The 21841-nt window shown below is 38.6% G+C and overlaps 1 long non-coding RNA gene across 1 annotated transcript in view; it reads right to left on the reverse strand.

The window, feature by feature from the left end:
* Window positions 1-303: 303 nt before the first annotated feature.
* Window positions 304-21841, reverse strand: part of LOC140500507 (uncharacterized) — a 28929-nt gene continuing 7391 nt past the window's right edge. Inside the window, exons 2-3 of the long non-coding RNA XR_011965766.1 lie at window positions 3508-3604; window positions 304-566 (exon numbers count right to left, since the gene is read on the reverse strand). This is a non-coding gene — a long non-coding RNA (uncharacterized lncRNA). The remainder of the gene's footprint in view (window positions 567-3507; window positions 3605-21841) is intronic.

The raw sequence follows: 21841 nt of genomic DNA on the forward strand, positions 1-21841 counted from the left end.
CTTAATAACTTGTCTCTCTAGCGACCCAAATTTGTGCCCTTTTCCCAGGCTTTTCTGTGATTTTAAATAGGATTTATCCATTCTACTTTTCTTTATTCAGCTCTACTACTATGCTTGGTCTTCTCTCAGTATCCCACTCCAGTCAACTTAGTTCCTAATTGGTTTCCATTTTCATGTCTTTCAAGCGATTTTCCATGTCCTTTCCTCTCTCCCCCCACCTTGCTCTTCCTGATTTCCTGTTGATTTCTTTAGCTAGTTGACAAAGATGTCCTCAGAGCCTACCCAAAGAGAGGCTGACAAAAGTTTACCCCTTGCTTCCAACAATTTGTCTTTATTTGGGTTCCAACAGACAAAAGTCGTGGTTGTTCATGAAAGAAAGATAATAACACAGAAGGATTTTACTGTATATCCCCATCCATTAGTTACCATCCACATTCTCCAAGTAGCTTTCAACCTTGCAAGTGGCTAAAAAGAAGGTAGCACTGAAGTTCAGATGAACATCTTGAGGAATTTCGATGCCATTGCTAACAGTCACATGAAGAACTTACTGTAACCAGACGTAGGACCTAAGGGCAAAGGAAAGTTTGATTTAGGAAGCAAAATTATGTAAGAATTGTGAAAGTATTTGCAAAAGTTAAAAGTTCTATAGTCATGCAAGCTACAATTGAAAGGGACCTTATAATCACTCAGAGCAACTGTATCATGTTAGTCATTACAGTTAGTAAATGTCAGAAATAGAATTTGAGTCCAGATTTTCTGACTTCAAGACCAGTTCTTTTAGAACTATACCACAATCATTCTTTTCATTCATTCCTCGATAAGATTTGTTAAGTATACTCTGTTGAGTACTGGGTGAGTTACAACCATAAATAAGACATAGTCCTTGCCCTCAAGAATCTTACAGTCTCTTAGGTGATATAGGACACAAATACAAACAAATTTAAAATAAAATAGAATGTAGTCATTGAGTGAGAGGGGTACAAAGAGAGCAGATAAAAGAGGATCAAATGACATAATATTTGTCAAACACTTAGCGCAGTGCCTGGCACATAGTATTTGTTGTTGTGGTTTAGTCAATCAGTCATATCTGACTCTTCATGACCCCATTGGGGACTTTCTTGGCTAAAATACTTGAGTGGTTTGCCATTTCCTTTTCCAGTCCCTTTTAGAGATAAAGAAACTGAGGCAAACAGGGTAAGTGACTTATCCAGGGTCATAGAACTGCTAAAGTGTCTGAGGTCATATTTAAACTCAGGTCTACCTGCCTCCAGGGCCAGTGCTCTGTCCACAGTACCACCTACCTTGCCCTAGTAAGCTTTTAACAAATACTTAGTTTCTTCCCTCCTACAAACAAGTTAGTATAAGAATTCATAGGAAGTCAGTTCCTATGAAGGCTCTTGTTCCAGGCATAGTGATTATGAAAGGCTTCAGGCAGGTCATGACATTTAAACTGGGCTTTGAAGGATGGATAAGATGAGGAAAAGATCAAAGAAAATACCCAGGCAAATGAATAAGGAAGCCTGGAAGTAGGAAAGAACAGGGCTAATGTGAGTTGTTGCTATTATTACAGTAATAATTTAGTAATCAGTATCATTAGTGAAATCCAGATATCTATAACTTAGGCCTTTAAAAATAATAATAATAATAGTTTGCATCTATATCACACTTTAAGGTATTTCCAAGTACTTAGCAAATATCTCATTTAAGCCTTACAACAGCCCTTAGAGGTATTATTATCCTGATTTTTACAGATGAGAAAACTAAGTTAATTAGAATTTTAGCAACTTCCCCAGGATTCTAGGGCTAGCAAGTATGTAATGATGGATTTAAATTCAGCTCTCCATGACTCTAGGTCCAGTGCACCATCCATTGAGCACTTAGCTGTCCTTTGAATGTCAAAACTTGTTTTTAATTAAAATTTTAATAATGCTTATTTTTTCCACCTTTTAATTATGTGTTGTGGTGGAGATACCCTAATGTGAAAGATGAATCCTGGGTTCTACTCCTGGCATTCTCACAATTAGTTGTGTGGCAAGTCACTTTGGCATTTGAGACTCAGTTTCCTTATTTGTAAATGAAGAAATTTAATTCAATAATCACTCCTCACATCTAAAATTCTTTGAAAAAACTTTCTTTTCTTGATCCTTCAGATTAACCATTATAAACAAAAATTATTCTATTGGGGTACCTTTAAGGTCTGTTGATCTTTATGGGTCAGTTTTGGTTTATATAGGAAATTCCAAGATTGGTTTTCTTCTTGTATTCCTATGTCTATTTTTTTTTTTTTTGTAGTTTAGTTCTGTCTCTTACTTTATCAAGAGGCTGTCAACTCTTACTACTTGCTGCTGTCAGGTTGCCTGACTCTAGCAGCTCCTTTTTTCTTTTCTTTCCCAAGTGCATACCTAGTATGCATTAGTTTAAGAAAATAAAACAAAACAAAGCAAAAAAACTCAATCATTTTGGAATAGTGTGTAAAATTAAGAATTAGAGCCCCAAGGTCCTGTCAATGAGCAGCACAAATGACTTTTAGTGCAAAAACTGTGATGTCTGTTTCCTATTGCTACAAGACCTTGTCATTTTCCCTTTTAGATCTTAGTTCTATATAGTTGAAGTTACTGGATAAGTGACCTCTAGATAAATATTATATATTGTATTTTATAACTATTAATAACTGGAAAAACACCACCCCTACAATTCTGTTTCAGTTAAATAATTTATTAATAAAACAGCTTCATTGTTTAATTCAATTTAAGTATTTTAATGAATCATTGTAATTTAGCTCAGTGCTCATAGAACTGATTTTTTAAAGATAAATTGTTGTTGAACTCAATACAAAGTGTTGGTTTTATCAGTTTATCTGCATTAAACATTATTAAGCTTCTCTTCAAGGAAGGGGAAGAAACAAGTATTTATTAAGTTCCTACTATGTGCCATACATTTTTGTAAGTATAAATATGTCTTCTGATCTTCAAAACAACCGTGGAAGGTAGATGAGGCTATTATCCTCATTTTATAGTTGAGGAAATTTAGATAGGCAAAGGTTAAATGACTAGGTCCACACAGTCAGTAAGTATCTGAGGCTGAATTTGAATTCATCTTCTGACTCCAGGCCAAGTTCTCCATCCACAGTGGTGTTAGAAAGACAAGGGCAACTATATTTTCCCTTACTTGACAAGTCACTTTAGAATGTGTGAATATGCAGCTATATATAATCTTCCCTTTAACCCCAAGTTATCATGCAAGGGCAATCATATCATTTTGGAATAAGTGTATACATGTGGTCATATATAACCCTAACTTTTTGTCTTCCTTTACCCCCAGGTATAATGCAAGAACCATCCAAAAACAAACTTGACCCTATCTTAAACATCTGAAGCCAGCTGATATCTGAGATCAATAGATTCGGAAGACTCTGAACCTTTGTCTAGACTACAAGTTATCCTAAGGCCAGTGAATGACCAATAGTAAATACATTGTGACTGTGTATTTCAAGGATTTCTGAAATACCTGTGAAAAATGACTTGTATTCAGAAGATCACATGCTCCCTAGAGGCTTTCTTTCTCTACATGTCAACTGGTACTTCTCCATTGCCTTGTCTTCTATCTATGAATTAAATAAAGCCCATTATTGAACTGTACCCAAAATTATAAATACTTTATTTTCTTGCCATAACAATTTGAACAAGAATCCTTGAGCATTTGCTGATAGATCAGTTGATTTACAACTGGACAGGTTTCCAAAAATATGCCAAAACATATACAAGTTTACCGGGGTACCATAAAAGAAATGGAATTCTAGCATTAATCTGATAGGTCTTTCTTGATGGTGTATTCATTATTTAGTTCCACTAAATTCTTTTTTCCAATAACTCCTCATGTTGGCAAGGTGACCTCTGAGTTCCCCAAGGCTGTTATCAGAAAAGTGAGTCCCACCAAGGTGGAAAATCAGCCCAGTGATGAACCATGTGTGTGCTGAATGGATGGCCAATTTAGACAAGTTTGTAAAAGCTTATCACCAGCATACTAACCACTAGAAAATGGCAGCATTTTTGACAACAGAAACTTTTGAAGGATGTCCACTAAGGGTCAAGGTGAATAATGGAGGGACCTCATTCCTTTTTTTTTTTTGGAGGAAATATTTACACTAATAAAATCATGGATCTTTTGACATGTTTATTATCTGGGCATTGTACTGTGGGCACCTGGCTGCTGAGACTTCAGGGCAGCCTATAAAGTTCCACTGTGGCTGCTAAAAAGACATTTTCCCCAGCAACATTTTTGAAAATCCTTCACTTCACTCTGCCTCTGTCAAAACAGCCTTGGGCTACATCTGTATGGTGCCAGACATAAGTCAATTATCCAGATGCTGTAACACCTCACCTAGCTCTAACGCTGCAGCTCAGCAGCCTCAGTGATTGGGAGCCCTGCTCTCAATGAGGAAGGCAGTAAAACAAAGGACTCTGAGAGGCTCAAATGGATATCATTAAACTATGCAATATAGCTCACATACTGTGGCCATAGGGGAGCCCTTCAGTCTCTCATTCAGAGATGATGTGCTCTTATATACACTGAGTTCTAGCAACCTTAGTAACCTGTTTTTCCAGCTCAAAGCACATTAGACACAGAAAATTAGAAAAGGGAAGGGAGAGGTTCCTAGAGGAAAGCAAATCAATAGCATTGAGAAGCTATAACTACATAGTGTAGGAAGAAATAGGAAAGAATTACATAAAGCAACATTGGAATTCAGCAAATACATCAGGAGAATGAAAGCATTTTGAGGGCAGGAGGGGACATGGGTCTTTATATCCCTTGTGCTTGGTCTATTACCCGGTACATTGTTGTTATCTGAAAAATGCCAGTTGATTTAAATTACCTACTATTGTGCAGGGCAATAGACTATCCCTTCAGATACATAGAGAGAAAATGACACAATTCCTGACCTCAGTGACTTTACAATCTTGTAGAAAGACAAAAGACATATAGACAATAAATATAAACCTCCTCTACCTCAGAATTCCCTCTTTCTATTGAGGTCTCTAATATCTTTCTCATCCTCTTGAAATCAAGGTTTGGAACCTTGAAGCAATCCTTCTGTCTTCCCTTTCCCTTTCCTCCTGCAGCTGACCAATTGCCTAATGTTTTCAGTTCTATTTCTACACCATTTCTAGCATCTGCCCCCTTCTTTGTACCCACACTGCTACCACCCTAGTTCACAAAATTTTCACTTCTCATTAGGACTAGTCTAACAGTCTTGTAAGATTGGAAAAGTCCTTACAGATTTTTTCATCTATAACCTATCCTCCACACAGCTGACAAAATCATCTGGCTAAGGTGCATCTATCAGCATGTAACTCCTCTGCTCAAAAGGTTTTAGGGGTTCCCTGTTGCCTAAAGGACAACATATAGAATTCTGAGTCTGGAATTAAAAGTCCTCCATAGTCTTGCTCCAACCTGCCTTTCCAATTTTTATTCACATTACTTCCCTCAATGTACTTTGAGGTCCAGTCAAACTGTACTACCATCTATTTCTGAGTTCCGCATTCCATTGACAAAATCTATGCCTTTGGGGTGCATGGGATATTCAGGGAGGACAAGCTCTTCTTGTATGAGGGCTTACTGAGCCTCTTTCAGGGCTTCCCATCTGTCTTTGGCATCCAACTCTCATCCGACTCTCACCTGTAACTCTGAGAAGCTGTAGCATAAGCAGCAGCCACATCCTGGTAAAAATCTCTTGGTAGACAGGCTAATTCAGGCTGAGGATAACTGATAGGCCTCAAACTTGTTCAGTGAGTTAGGGGGATGTTAATCCCAAGCATGAGAAGACCTCCCATGGTATGGGCAGATGAAAATAATTTATTTCAATACCTTTGCAGGTGGCTGAAGCAGGTGCTGTAGAGCACCTGGAGTTTTGTTAATATCAGAGATAGTGACTCTGGAAGACATAGTGAGGCTGAAGACTTTATGCAACTCTACCTCACTTAAATCCAATAGAAGCACAAGTCAAGACACCATCCCATGCTGTCACTGGTCCTCTTTGACGACAAAGGACAAACAAGGACAACAATCCATGCCTTTGTATACGCTGTATTAAACTTCACTTTATCATGGTGGTGCCATTTTGGTCCTCTTTGAGAATGAAGGACAACAACCAACCAATTCAGAGTCTGAAATGCATGAAGTAAGTCCCCATTAGTGAAAATAATGAATCTCCCCCTCCTCCGCCCCCAGTGGTCACATTGTTCAAATTTACATTGAATATTGGTTTTGGACTGGAATCAATGACCATAGATTACATAATTGTAACTTCCAATAGTGCAATTTGGAATATATACACCACTTCAAGGGATTCATTATCTGTACAAACTGGGTCCTGGCTTTACCTTACTCTCTTCTGAGATGCTATCTCAGAAGCTTCATTTTCCTTCAAGATTTAGCCCAGTTGACACCTTTTCTCTGAAGCCTTCCCTGTTCCTCTAGGCATTAGTGCTTTCTTTCTCCTCAGATAGCTACCAATTTTGTGATCTTGGGCAAATTACTTAACCTCTCTACGTCAGAATTTTCTCGTTTGTAATTTGGTCTCACAGTTCACTTATAGCCTGAGCCTTTATATCTAAATTATGTACCCATTTTGACTTTATTCTGGTATATGGTATAAGATGTTGGTATGTATGCCTTGTTTCTGCCATACTATTTTCCAGTTTTCCCAGCAGTTTTGTCAAATAATGAGTTCTTATCCTAGAAGCTGGGGCCTTTGGGTTCATCAAACAGTAGATTACTATAATCATTGACTACTGTGTCTTATGCATCTAACCTCCACCACTCTATTTCTTATTCTAAAATTATTTTAAAGAGAAATTGTACAAGGTAAGTGCTCAAATGGAGGTCAGAAGAAGTGGTACAAAGACAAACTCAGTACTTTGGTATGAAATGTGAGATATGGGAGACGCTGATGCAGGAGCTAGCACAGCATGTCCGCATCAGAGAAGGTGCTGTGTTCAATGAGCAAAGCAAATAAGCTTATTTTCTTCCCTTTCCCCTCCACTCTTTAAATTCTTTAGTTCAGATAATTGTTCATCTCCAGTGTCTGTCCAATTTGTACGTGCTTAAGTATCAGCTTTGTTTGTTTCTCATCCAACTCCATAGCATGGTCTAGACAATGAGATTGTTCATTTCATTCGATTGCACTTTTGTTTGTTTTCCCCCCAAGAACAGTTAGGCTAAACTCTCACAAGAAATTTTGACTCATATAAACCTCTTCAATATTTCAGAGTATGATGCACTCAGCAAAATGTAACCAGTTATCAAGAGCATTTTGAAGGTCTTATCATCAATAGGGAATCTGTTTTATTTAACCTGTATTAGGCATTCTCCATTATAGTGACTTTGAACACAGAAGGCTCTTAATAAGAGCTCTCTAAATTGAAGTGAGTTGAATTCACCAACTCAAATAAAAATTGGTTAAGTGCCCAGGAAAGGCCATGCAGAAAGGAATGAGAGATCATAGAGGTAAGGTTTCACTACACTCTGTTCAACAAGGCAAGGAATCATTCAAATGTTTTAAATTCTTTTAAAAATGCTTTGTTGCTTAAAGAAATAAACAGTCAACCATCTGGAAAACCTAGAATAATATTTGTTTTCTAGAATAACAAATTCTCTAAGTTTTCTGTATAGCAAAAATTTTATTGGATTTTTGTATATAACATTTAGGATTATTCTTCCTAACAAATAGATTAACCCAAGCTCAAGATAATGTATAGGTCTAGATCCATCTGAAACCATAACACATGACATGTTTGCTTTAACTAATTAGAGAGAGTACATGATTTATTCAAATAAAGTACATTTCATAAAATAGCATGGTAACAAAAGTAACAATAGAAAATTAGTAAAACTGGGTTGTGCTTTCCAAGAACTACCACAAGAGTAGGAAGAATGGACATGCATAGAGATTACATGTTGGGAGCCCACATATATGGGTAACTGTGGCCAATACAAAGGGACAATTTATGCCTCTGGCACTAATGGGCTTCTATTGTCTTCCAGCGAGGTTATTGCACATGACTCCTACATGCTGGGCATCACTCCTCTGCTTGTCGTTACTCACTATCAAGTCTGCTATTCTCAGGAACTTTCTTTCCTTTTAGATTTTCTCCTAGATCTTTCTTATTTCTATTACCTACTGGCCTTAACTATAACCTTTAATATGAAGTACTATGTCTTCCCTATAAGAGGAATTCATTCATGCATTCATTCTTCTTTTTCTTCTATTCCTTTTTCCTCTTTTTCTCTTCTCTTTCTTCTCTTCCTCCCTCCCTCCTTTCTCTCTCTCTCTCTCTCTCTCTCTCTCTCTCTCTCTCTCTCTCTCTCTCTCTCTCTCTCTCTCTCTGTCTCTCTCTGTCTCTGTCATTCTGTGTTTCTCTCTTTCTCTGTCTCCTTTTAAGCTTATAGCCCAGACTCAAAGCATCTGTTCTTTCAGTGAGAAAAGTTGTGTACTTCATCACATACATGATCTTTGAACTAGAGAAAAGCAGGTTTTTTTTTCTCCACAAAGACAGAAATTTGTAAGCCCCTAAAGACCTCCCCACTAAATGCTAACCTCTTATGGAATACTGAATCACTAGCCAGTCAACTAATTAGCCTGCAGAGACTCAGTATGCCTTTTTAACTCACTTCCTTTACTATTAGGAATGCTCCCCCTTCCCAAGTTTCTATCTTATTTAGGGTTAGAAAGTTCATTTTTACTCTAGTTACTGATAGACTATATTCCTTTTAAAATCATTCTGAGGGTTTCTAAACAACAACAAGGGTTATGTGAGGCTGAGAAACTTTGGCTTCTTTCAGACCCTCATAATCCTCTGGATTTGCGATGAAAAGGAATAGATAGTATTAAAGGAGTCTAAAAGAACTAGACTGAACCACTTTCACTGTTCTCATCCATCATTGTTCTAAACATCTCCCTCTTAACTTCTAATATATCCAATAATAGGGGCAGCTAGGTGGTGCAGTAGATGGAGTATGAGCCTGTAGGACATGAGTTCAAATCTGGCCTCAGATACTTGCGTGTGACCTTGGGTCATGTTCTTAACCCTGATCGCCTCCACTAAAGTACGTAAATTTATTCAGCAATAAACATTTTTTGAGTCTTTGTACCTCTTCTTATATGAGTCAATAGATCCAGTTAAGTCTGAGTCATGAATTCTTTAATTTGAAGAAGACTGGTATTGCATAGAAATTGTTTATGACTGGAAATATATGCTATATAAATGCAACAATCAAAGAATTATCATAACGTCCATTATTTCATTTGTGAGAAAAAGTAGAAAGTGAGTGCCTGTCAGAGTAGATATCCAAAGAATCTTCAGTATCTATACAGCACCTTTCTCCGGAAAAGCTTGCGATATTTTACCCTATGTAAATCTATTGTAAGATTTGATTTCAAGTGCCTCTTCTCTTAAAAAATGGAGCTCAGTGAGAATATGCAAATACTTGACTGGAATAAAGTGAATGGTGATAATGGAATTAAACTGTTTGGATGCATCTTAACCACTAGTTTAGTGGGATACACTCATTTTCATTATTCTACTTGTACACCTAGAACTTCCCCTTTAAATGCAATAAAAGCCAGGCTGAATTCAGCTATGAAACCATAAAAAAAGGTAAGTGGAAATGGAAATTAGTTGGTTGAAACTCTAGTACTTAAACAGGTGAGCTGAACTGAGGTTCTGGTAAGCAAGGCATAGGAGTGCTCTAAGTATGTGGTCCTAAGATGTTGGGAATCTCTGCTGGAGCAGGGACAGGGGAGGCCCCCTGTATTAGGGCAATCTAAGTTTGGTTTGTACCTATGATCCATCAGTGCGGAGAACTCCCTCTACTAATACACATATGCAACTCAGTCTTAAAGAGGTTAAGAGACTTGTCCTGGGTAATAGAGCTAGTATAGATCAGAAGCACAACTTAAACCCAGTTATTCATGACTCTAAAGTTGGCCATCTAACTATTATATCTCTGTTCTGAGAAGTAATGATGGAAAAATGCAGGAGACTAGGTATATGTAGGGAACATACGTTTTGAACTTTTATGGCTATCCTGCAATCCCATGGTGGAGGGTACCACAGAATCCTGAAGGGACAAATGAAGACATATGTTAAATCACCCTAGCCAGATGTTTAATATGGCATCTCTTTAGCAAGGAGACACTTCTATTGTATAGTATAGCTACGATTTTGATGTTACTCTGTATTGCAATATTTCAACAAACTATGATTTTGTAAATGTGGGGAATCCTTCTATAAATTTATATCATAACGTCTTTGCACCTTGGAAGATAGTCTTCAAGAGTTGTTTCAGTTGGAAGCATTTTAACCCCATGGCTAGCCATAGAATGCATCTGAGGTTAATTGTATTGCCACTGAGAAGACATATACTCTGCTACTGGGCCCACATTCATAGGGTTTGCAGCTTATGCATAGAACTGTAGCTCAGTTTCATGATACTAAGAGCTATCAGAAGAGACCTCAGTGAACGGGGCTGCTTTGTAATTATTCTTCATTCAGTGTTCCAAACTGATTTGCTCTGAAAACAATGTGAGACTTGAAGCAAATTACCCTTCTTATGTTATATGATGTGACCTTTTATATTTGGGTATCTATTGTAGTTCATTATGACATCTGGTATAAAATGTTGGTTTAAATTTAACTTATGCCAGAATCCACTCCAGTTTTTCTAGTAGTTCTTGCCAGCTAAGGAGTTCTTAAACCAGTTGTTGAGTCTAGGGATGTGAAAGAAAGCTGAAGTGAAGGGGAACAATGCAGACGACAGGAAGCACTTGGAAGTGAGATGGTAATTCCTGAAATGATGGGCGCATAGATGAAGGATTGGAAGGGTCCTTGGAAGTCACCCTTTATTCCCCTCATTTTAAAGAAAAGGAACTTAGTTCCATTAAGTGTCAATGAGTTGCTTACGGTCACATGGGTCATAAGTGGCAGTGTTGAAATTCAATACATGTCCTGTGGTTCCAAATCCAGTGCTCAGACCCAAAGTAATGAGATCTACATCAGATAGCATATGAGGTGGGTCAATAGTGTGAGAGACACAGGGTGTAAGAAGAGTTCATGGAGAGTGTATATCAGTGCTAGGATGATGGAGGACTACGTCAGGTCTAGTGTGAAATGAAAATGAAAACAATGATATGATATAAAAATAGACACACCCATATATATATATATATACATACATATGTACATATATGCATATATGAATAAAATGTATGCTATATAAGTATAAAATAATAATATGTATTATCATTACTTTATATGTAATATATATAAATAAAAATACTCTGAATGAAAACAATGATATATTTTTGAGAAAAAAGGGTATACGAGAGGAGTGGAAGATGAGTTGATGCATCCAGGGAACGAAGAATGTCATTGGATGGGGAACATTCTTTTGCCCAGTAGGATAGAAGGAAGAAAGTGTAGTCTTCCTCTTCCAGGTCCATAACTACACACTGGGAGTCCCTTAGTTTGTTTAAGTTTTGTTTTTTTTTTTTTTTTGATTGTCAAGAAGCTCCTTTCTGTGGATCCTCACTCACTATTTCTATTAAATGAAAATTCTCAGGATACCATGGTAAAATTTAGGGAAAGGTATCTGACATGCCTTTGTTATGGACAATGGCTTGATCTCTCAAAGTAAGCTGCAAATTATTTGAAGGCAGCAATAGGGTTTTCTCTTCCTTTATTATAACCAATCCTGGCCATAAGCATACGCAGTATCCAATGAAGTATGATTTCAGAGAAACAAATACTCTTTGCTTGTTCAAAAATATTTCTCTCCCTACAAACAAGAGAAAAACTAAATCTAAAGTCTGAAGGGACCTGAGAAACAGTTTGTTCCAACCCTCTAATTTTAAAGACGAGGAAATTGAGGATCAAGGAAGTTAAATTTGCTGTTCAAGGTCACATACAGGCAGCAAGCATCAGAAGCAGGATTTTGACCAGTTCCTCTGATTCTAGAGCAGGGTGCTTTCCACTGTACCAACAATTCAATTCAGTTTGACTCAATTTATTTCAATTCAATTCAACAAGCACGGAGAGAGGCAATAAATCTGTTGTTAGTCATTCTCAGCCACTAAAGTGATTTTTTTTCTGAAATGCAGGTCTGAACATGTCATACTCCCCTTTACTTGATAAACTCTAGCTGCTTCCTATTGCTTCCAGGAATAAATACAAAATGCTCCTTAGCAAAGCCTTGTATAACCCCTCCTCCCTTTCCAGTCTTCTTGCACTTTAATCCTCAACTCACTCTTTGATCCAGTGATACTGGCTTCCTGGATATTCCATGAACCTGTCACTCCATCTCCTGGCTCTGGACGTTTTCTCTGACTATCCCCCATGCCTAGAATGCTCTAACTCCTCTACTCCAACTCCAGACCTCTCTGGCTTCTTTTAAGTCCCAGCTAAAATCTCATCTTCTTCAGGAAGCCTTCTCTAGCCTCTTTTTATTCCATTTATTCCCCTGTTTAGTTATTTCCTATTTATCTTCTATATAGTTCACTTTGTATATACTTCTTTGCATGCTGTTTCCCCTCTCCCATTTGATTCTAAGCTCTTTGAGGGCAGGGACTATCTTTTGCCTCTTTTTGTATTCTCAGCACTTAGCACAGTGTCTGGCACATAGTACATGATTAATAGACATTTATTGAATGAATGAATGTAAACAACTCATAGTCAATGAAAAAAAAAGACTCCTCTCATACATGTGGCAGGTCAACGCAGAGTTCCTCTGTATATGCCAGTCTACTACAGTTTCCCAGAAGCAGCACCCTAATGTCCTCCATGTGGGTGCTATCGTCTTAGCAAATTGATGATGTCTGTACACAATGCATCAGATCTCCCTCTCCCCCATTACATATGTAAAGTACTTTGCAAAGCATAGAGCACTACCCAAATGCTAACTATTATTGCTCTGTCAAGTCGTATTACTCACCAAAATCCAAAAATATCCTGCATTTATTTTATCTTTTCTTATCCTTTATTTATCCTAATCCCGCTGCCTGAAATAACCTCTCAAGGTCTGGCTGTCTCAAAAGAACTGAGAAAAGAATATGCTTCAAGGCAAAGTCTTTGTATCTGAAGACTGCAAGTATTACTTTCAGTAAACAGTCCCTTTGTTACCCTGTGTTATTCACTTAAACCCTCTGTTTCTCAATTTCTTCATCTAAAAAATGGCACAATAATATGTTCATTTCCTGGTTTATAGAAGGAAAGTGTGTTAGAAAGCTCCAAGTAGCATCTAAATATATTATTTTACTCTTCTTCCAAAGTCCAAGTGAAACGTTATTTTATTAAACTTTCAGAGGAAATGTGTTATAATGGAAAGTGTTTTGGATCACATCCAGGTCACAAAGTCCTGGAATCAAATTTTGCCTCCAAGAGTTAGTAGCTATGTAATCATGTAAAAGTTACTTAATCTTTCTGAGCCTCATTATTTTTCATAATAATGGTAATAATAAACTGTACCAAATATGAAACCTATGTAGCAACTATGTAGTTACCTTGTCTTGGGATTGTGTGACTCCAATGAGATTTATACTGCACAGTGTGGAAAATCAATAGGTCCCCCAAATTCTATTATTTCCTGGGTACTTTGCAAACCTCAAAGCACTTTATAAGTGTCAAATAATCATTATTTATATAGTACGTTGAGGTTTACAAAACTCTTTATAAATATTGCCTCATCTGATCCTCACACAACCCCAAGAGGTAGGTACTATTCTTATCCTCATTTTACAAGTGAGGAATATGAGACAAACAGAGGTTGGTTGACTTGCCCAGTAGTAGTAGTACCACCTAGTAGTAGTCTGCAGTCAAAATTAAGTTCAGGTCTATCTGAATGAAGTTCCAGCATTCTAGCTGCTTCTGATATTAAGATTATTATTCATTCACTTTAGCCATAATATCTGCCTCCTCTGACCCCTAACAGAATTTTTATTGGTACTTCTATGTTCTTCATTATTTTTGGAGGATGGGACAGGGAATAGGCATAGTGAAAATAGTGCTGGCCTCCCAGTACAGAAACCCTGATTCAAGTCTCATCTCCAATACTTATTAGCTGTGTGCAAAACACTTCATTGTTCTGAACTTCAGTTTCCTAATCTGTAAAACAGGCATTGTTATATTTGGTTTACTTAACTTGAAGGTGAAAAGCATTTTGTAAATGCTTTAGAGCTTTAAACCCTAAAGAAATGTGAGTTCTTACTGTGTTACTAAGTAGGTGCTGAGTGACCATGCTTGGTATTTGAATGGACTTCCTCTCTTAAGGCTGTTTGCTACCTACATAGAGAAAAATTACAGGATACTTCATAAGTTGAGAGATGCCATTGAAGTATGGGGACACTATGGGATTTTTCATGCTTTCAGTGAAAGGATTATTATTTTCCTCTAAATTTTATTTTTCTAATTCACATCCCCCAGCTTGCCAGCATAGTGAGAAATCATTGGAGAAGTAGTTCCTTCAACAGAAGATGTAGAGGAATCTGCCTTTGCTATACATAATACACATGCATTATTTCATTGGTACTCATTGTTTTTATACTAAAGAAAAAGTGAAGAGGGTCCTAGTACTTACACTCCCTACTTATTTCCTCTTGTTAAGAAGTTTTGAGAAAAATGATTTCTTGGAAATTATGAAAATATGAATCCTTTTATCACTAAGGATTTCTGGGTATAAGCATCCAGAAAGTCCACAAAGTCCACTGGTCTTGGAATCAGTGGACCAGTAGAAGACCTAAGATTAAATAACACACTCCAAATGACTCATATGAACATGAGCAATTAATTCCCCTGTCAGTTGCTTCATCTGTAAAATGGGGATACTAGCATGAATATTTCCTACCTCAGAATGTTCGTATGAGCAATTCATTTTGTCCTAAACCTTAAAGTGATACAAAAATATGAGCTACTATTATTATGAAGACTGAACCAGGTCCTGGTGGCAAGCAAGGGGCATTTTCATAATGTAATTTCCAACCATGTAGACCCCAGTCATTAAATGAGGCATATTTATCTGATGCCCTATGTCGTTGAACATGGAGAAGACCGAGGAGAGTAGGGGAGAGCACCCTAGAGATCTTTAAACATATTTAGCTTATGTTTATGAAAATCACTTTATTCTTAAGTAAAAACATGACTCAGGAGATAAATGTAATTTTAGGGATTTGATTCGGTTATGTTTATGCTAATATTTTGAAATGTAGAGGCCATATCTGTTATTAGCATCTTTCTTTTTCCCTTCCCTTTTTCCCTTCTCCCTTCCCCTTTTCCCTTTCCCTTCTCCCTTCCCCTTTTCTTTTTTCTTTCCCCCTTTTGCTTTTCCCTCTTTTACTTCTCTTCCCATTTTCTCCTTTTTCTTCTCCCACCTCACCTCAAATTGCTTCATTTCATTCTATCCTATTTCATTTATGACTGTATCTTACCTGCATATTCTACTAATCTGTGTCTGTACATCTGCCTTGTCTAAATGCTAAACATTAACTTAATCCCACCAGACTGGCAAGATCTCCTACCCTTTGATATGGGAGCAGCAAAAATATAAGTGTATTTTCAAGGATGGAACTTTTAGTGACTTTATGAGGCAATCCAATCACTGCCAGATCTTTTCAATGTTTTCTGTGTACAAGACCTCAGGAGCCCAGGCAGAATAGTTCTTTCCAAAAGACCATTTTCTCCCCTCCCAAGAGCATGCACATCACAGGGAAGAGGCATTCACAGTCACAAAAGGAAAAACACCAAGAAACATCTGACCCCTACAGTCATGCTGTGATTATAGGAGAACAGTTAACTTCTTTTCTTCTCTTTCTTTTCTCCAAACACTACACAAGCAGGTGGTAAGGGCTGCTATGAAAATACCAACAATAAAAGTTCAACTTTTCTCTGTTTATGTATGTAACCCCAGAAAGGGAGAGATGCTGGAGAATTTAGAATCACCTCATCTCAGAAGTGGAAAACACTTCAGAGGCTGTGTAGTTCAACTAGTGCTTTTGTGATGTGGAAAACTGGGAATGTTGGGAAACTCCTTCATATCTTCTTCATGGAGCATGCACAGCTTGTGTGGGGGTTTAGACTCTGCCCATCTGGGGACACCAAAAACTGTTGAAGGTAAAAGAACTGAGTCAGACCACCTCTAATACAAGTATAGGCATTTGTTGAGACTGATGCCTCTCATGAAGTGGGACAAATTCCAAGAGGAACCAGCAACTTCAGAGAAAGCAAGATGGATTTTTATATACATATATATATATATATATATGTGTAAAGATACAATTATATAGCAGAAATTATGAATATTAATAAGGCAGGATGGATTTGTTAAGGGATTAGGTAACAGGGGAGGGCTCCAAGCCACAGTAGATAGGTGCATACAATTGCCCACAATGCATACAGAGTACCCCCAGATATACATACCATATATACCCCAATACATACATACCCCTATTTGGAGGGGTATGTATATATGGATAATGATATTATAATAAGCCTCTCCATGGCATAAATTTAAAGTAGGTCAGTTCTTTACTATTACTGTGCAGGTGCCTACTTAGGTGCCTACTTATATTGTTTTGGGGGTCTACATCCTGCTTGAGGATCCTGGTGGTGCTGCTTTCTGATTGACTGAGTATTGTGGTCCTGTCTAAGGCTGGATGGATGTGGTTGTGATTGAGTGCATGGACACACCTGCTATTTCTGTGGAAAACATTGGGAGCTAGAGGCAGTGCCTGGGATCCCATTACATGGACAGTCCTGCTGTTTCTGTGAGAAACGTGAGTTCATGGACACACTTGTTGTTTTAGTGAGCAGTGAGGCATATATGAAAAAGTTGGGATATTGAGGGGGCATGAGTAGCATTTAGGAGTAGGGGCAGTGGGTCTACTGTTTAGTGGGGCCTATAAGGAAGTCAGAATATTGGGACTGGGAGCACCTTTATTAGGATTCTGTCAGCCTGGGTCCATGGAACAATTCTGGAGCTAACGTGATCTCCCCTGACCAATTGCTGTGACACGTAGTTCAGTCCTGAAGACTTTGCACTTTGGGATTGATGAAGCCATTTCTTTCTTTGTTCTTTAGTTGTTGTTATGTGATATGAGGTGGGAGGAGGAAACTGAAGACACTGAGCCAAAAAGGAGTGACCACTGAGCAGCATGAACTGCCATTCTGTAGATTTATTTAAATTCTCTTCTGAATGTGTAGTCTGTGACTCATATAAGCTCCTCCTCTGGGTAGGGGAAGGGAGGGAGGCTCCCTCCTTTGGTGTGGTGACGGCTCAAACATCAAAGCTAAAGTACGTACACAGTTTGGTGACCTGAGACTTAATCTCCATGGCCTGGCTTTCTCTTTTGACTTGGAGCTTTCCCCCTGAACACAGGTGACCAAACGGACATCCTAAAGTGAATGCTTCCAACCTTGGCCACTACTCTTGGAGGCTAGATGTTCAGAGTCCTTGATGAGTCTAGGTGACCGGCAGTGTGAAATACTTACTGCAATCATCACAAAGTTTCTCAAAGGAGATGGCAGACTACTAAATGGATGATGAGTCATGGTCTGGCTTGCCAGAAGATTAATCTATCAATCAATGGATCTTGAAATAATCATTCAGTCAATATAGAGCCAGGATGGAGGTGAAATGCCAAGTGTTCAAAAGTCCTATGACTTTTTCATGTTTAAATATCAACATCCATGGACAGTCTAAGTGGACTTTTTATATTGTTGTATAACGTTTTAAGTTTTTATCAGTAGTGTGTGTTTTATTTATTTATTTTATTTTTTTTATTATGTCTTTTTATTTTATTTTTTTAACTAATTAAATTTATTTATTTAACTTTTAACATTCATTTTCACAAAATTTTGGGTTACAAATTTTCTCCCCTTTTATCCCCTCCCCCCCAAACACCAAGCATTCTAATTGCTCCTGTGACCAATCTGCTCTCTCTTCTATCATCCCTCTCTGCCCTTGTCTCCATCTTCTCTTTTGTCCTGTAGGGCCAGATAACTTTCTATACCCCTTTACCTGTATTTCTTATTTCCTAGTGGCAAGGACATTACTCGACAGTTGATCCTAACACTTTGAGTTCCAACTTCTTTACCTCCCTCCCTCTCCACCCCTTCCCTTTGGAAGGCAAGCAATTCAATATAGGCCAAATCTGTGTAGTTTTGCAAATGACTTCCATAATAGTTGTGTTGTATAGGACTAACTATATTTCCCTCCATCCTATCCTGTCCCCCATTACTTCTATTCTCTTTTGATCCTATCCCTCCCCATGAGTGTCGACCTCAAATTGACTCTCCTCCCCATGCCCTCCCTTCTATCATCGCCCCCACCCTGCTTGTCCCCTTATCCCCCACTTTCCTGTATTGTGAGATAGGTTTTCCTACCAAAATAGTGTGCATTTTATTCTTTCCTTTAGTGGAATGTGATGAGAGTAGACTTCATGTTTTTCTCTCACCTCCCCTCTTTATCCCTCCACTAATAAGTCTTTTGCTTGCCTCTTTTATGAGAGATAATTTGCCCCATTCAATTTCTCCCTTTCTCCTCCCCATATATTTCTCACTGCTTGATTTCATTTTGTTTTTAAGATATGATCCCATCTTCTTCAATTCACTCTGTGCACTCTGTCTCTATGTATGTATGCGTGTGTGCATGTGCATGTGTGTAATCCCACCCAGTACCCAGATACTGAAATGTTTCAAGAGTTACAAATATTGTCTTTCCATGTAGGAATGTAAACAGTTCAACTTTAGTAAGTCCCTTATGACTTCTCTTTGCTGTTCACCTTTTCATGGTTCTCTTCATTCTTGTGTTTGAAAGTCAAATTTTCTTTTCAGCTCTGGTCTTTTCATCAAGAATGCTTGAAAATCCTCTATTTCATTGAAAGACCAATTTTTCCCCTGAAGTGTTATACTCAGTTTTGCTGGGTAGGTGATTCTTGGTTTTAGTCCTAGTTCCTTTGACTTCTGGAATATCCTATTCCATGCCCTTCGATCCCTTAATGTAGAGGCTGCTAGATCTTGTGTTATCCTGATTGTATTTCCACAATACTTGAATTGTTTCTTTCTAGCTGCTTGCAATATTTTCTCCTTGACCTGGGAACTCTGGAATTTGGCCACAATGTTCCTAGGAGTTTCTCTTTTTGGATTTCTTTCAGGTGGTGTTCTGTGGATTCCTTGAATATTTATTTTGCCCTCTGGTTCTAGAATCTCAGGGCAGTTTTCCTTGATAATTTCATGAAAGATGATGTCTAGGCTCTTCTTTTGATCATGGTTTTCAGGTAGTCCCATAATTTTTAAATTGTCTCTCCTGGATCTATTTTCCAGGTCAGTTGTTTTTCCCATGAGATATTTCACATTATCTTCCATTTTTCCATTCTTTTGGTTTAGTATTGTGATATCTTGCTTTCTCACAAAGTCCTTAGCCTCCATCTGTGCCATTCTAATTTTGAAAGAACTATTTTCTTCAGTGAGCTTTTGGATCTCCTTTTCCATCTGGCTAATTCTGCTTTTGAAAGCATTCTTGTCCTCATTGGCTTCTTGAACCTCTTTTGCCAATTGAGTTAGGCTAGTTTTCAAGGTGTTATTTTCTTCAACATTTTTTTGGGTCTCCTTTAGCAGGGAGCTGATCTGCTGTTCACGCTTTGACTTCATGTCTCTCATTTCTCTTCCCAGCTTTTCCTCTACCTCTCTAACTTGATTTTCAAAATTCTTTTTGAGCTCTTCCATGGCCTGAGCCCATTGGGTGGGCTGGGACACAGAGGCCTTGATTTCTGTGTCTTTGCCTGATGGTAAGCATTGTTCTTCCTCATCAGAAAGGCAGGGAGGAAATGCCTGTTTACCTTGAAAGTAACCTTCTATAGTCTTATTTCTTGTCCCTTTTCTGGGCATTTTCTCAGCCAGTGACTTGACCTCTGAATATTCTCCTCACACCCACCTCGCCTCCTGATCCTCCCAGCCAGCATTTGGGGTCTGAGATTCAAATGCTGCTTCCAGTCTCAGGGCTTTTGGCAGGGGCAGGGCTGCTATTCAGTGTGAGATTAAGTTCAGGTGGTGAGGTCAGGGCAGGGCTGCCTCTCAGGCTCAGTTCCCTCAGGGGGTTTATGCACAGACCTTCCACAATAGATCCAGGCTCCAGCCCCCTTGGGGAGCCCCGTTCTGCAGCCACCTCTCAGCTTCTACCTCCTGGAGTGGGGCCTGAATTATGGGGGCACCCCACTCCCCTCTCGACCCTCCAAAGAGACCCTCTCACTGACCCCCGTCACCTGTGGGTGGAGGGACTTGTGCGGCCACTGGAGATCCCATCCCTGAAGCCTGCTGGGATCTGTACCTCTCGGTGCCACAGCCGCGGCAGGTCTGGGCTGTGCTCCGCGTCTGCAGCGCGACGGACCTTTTGCGAGAGGTTTGCAGGTCCCTCTGTGGGTGGAGGGACCCGCGTGGCCGCTGGAGATCCAGTGCCTGAAGCCTGCTCGGATCTTTTCCTCTCGGTGCCTTGGCCGCGGCAGGGCTGCCCTCAGCTCCCAGTCTCGGCGCCCAGTCCGCAGCGTGAAGGACCCCCTGCGAGAGGTTTGCAGGTCTCTCTGGAACAGAAATCTCCCTCGCTCCAATGTTCCGTGGCCTCTGGGTGCAGAATTCGCCGTGAGTTACTTCCCTGTAGCCGTTCTATGGGTTGTGGGTTCGGAGCTATGTGTATGTGCGTCTTTCTACCAGTAGTGTGTGTTTTAAACATTTCTTTTGTGGGAGAGAAATAGATATTTTTTCTCTTCTTGATCTACCTTGTACATTGAATAATTATACATTCAATTCATTGATAAAAATGTTAAATAGCAAGGTCAAGAACAGACCCCTGGACCACTCTAGTATTAGTGTCTTCCTTCCAAGTTGACATTGAACCACTGATGTATTACTAGTTGAATCTGGCCATTTGAACAGTTCTGAATTTATCCAATTTTACTGTTATCTATTTCATATCTCTTCATCTTTTTTGCACACACACAAATACCATTACAAATTGCCCTAATTTCTTAAGCCCTACTAAAATCTAGACAAACTCTTTTGATAGTATTCTCTTAATCTGCCAGTCTATTAGAGATAGCGATAGAAATTGGACTGCTGAACAGAATCTCCAATTTAAGAAGGAAGCCCAGGCCAAAGATATCTTCATCCTACTCTAAAATCATATTCAACCTATCTTCATTTTCTCTACCATGTCTTAGTGCTGATATCCTCTCCCCTCCTCTCACATACTTTGAAGCTTTCTTTTATATGTTCTGCTTCTATTTGTATTCCCAGCGCTTAGCACAGTGTCTAGCACATAGTAAGAACTTAATAAGTGCTTATGAACTGACCAATCTATGATTTAAATGATTTGGGAAATTTGCAGGTGAGAAAACCTTTATTTATTAGTTATTATTAGTTCAGGGCAATGTCTTCTCTATAACTTAGAGAATGATCTAGAGCAATTTGAGGTCAAATGAGATGGTCCAGAGCAACCATATCAGTGAGTAACAGAGGCACAGCTTGGTCTGCTAGCTCTCTATCCATGACTTGTTGGCTGCCTCATTCTAGTAAACATATACAAAAGAAAGAATGAAATAAAGGGAGAAAGTTCAGTAAGGAAAGAAGGAAGGAAGAGAAAATGAAGTTAGCTTGCCATGAACTTTTGTACATAAAATCATTCCTACTCTGTGATTATTTCTTTCTTTTGTTTTTCTATTTTTTCCTTATATTATGATGATTTAATGCTGGTTATGGCATTCCTAATTTAATCCCTTGATCTACCACTATTTCTTAGCTAAGAC

The sequence above is a fragment of the Notamacropus eugenii genome, chromosome 4 (assembly GCF_028372415.1).
Source record: "Notamacropus eugenii isolate mMacEug1 chromosome 4, mMacEug1.pri_v2, whole genome shotgun sequence".
In the NCBI taxonomy this organism is placed as follows: domain Eukaryota; kingdom Metazoa; phylum Chordata; class Mammalia; order Diprotodontia; family Macropodidae; genus Notamacropus; species Notamacropus eugenii.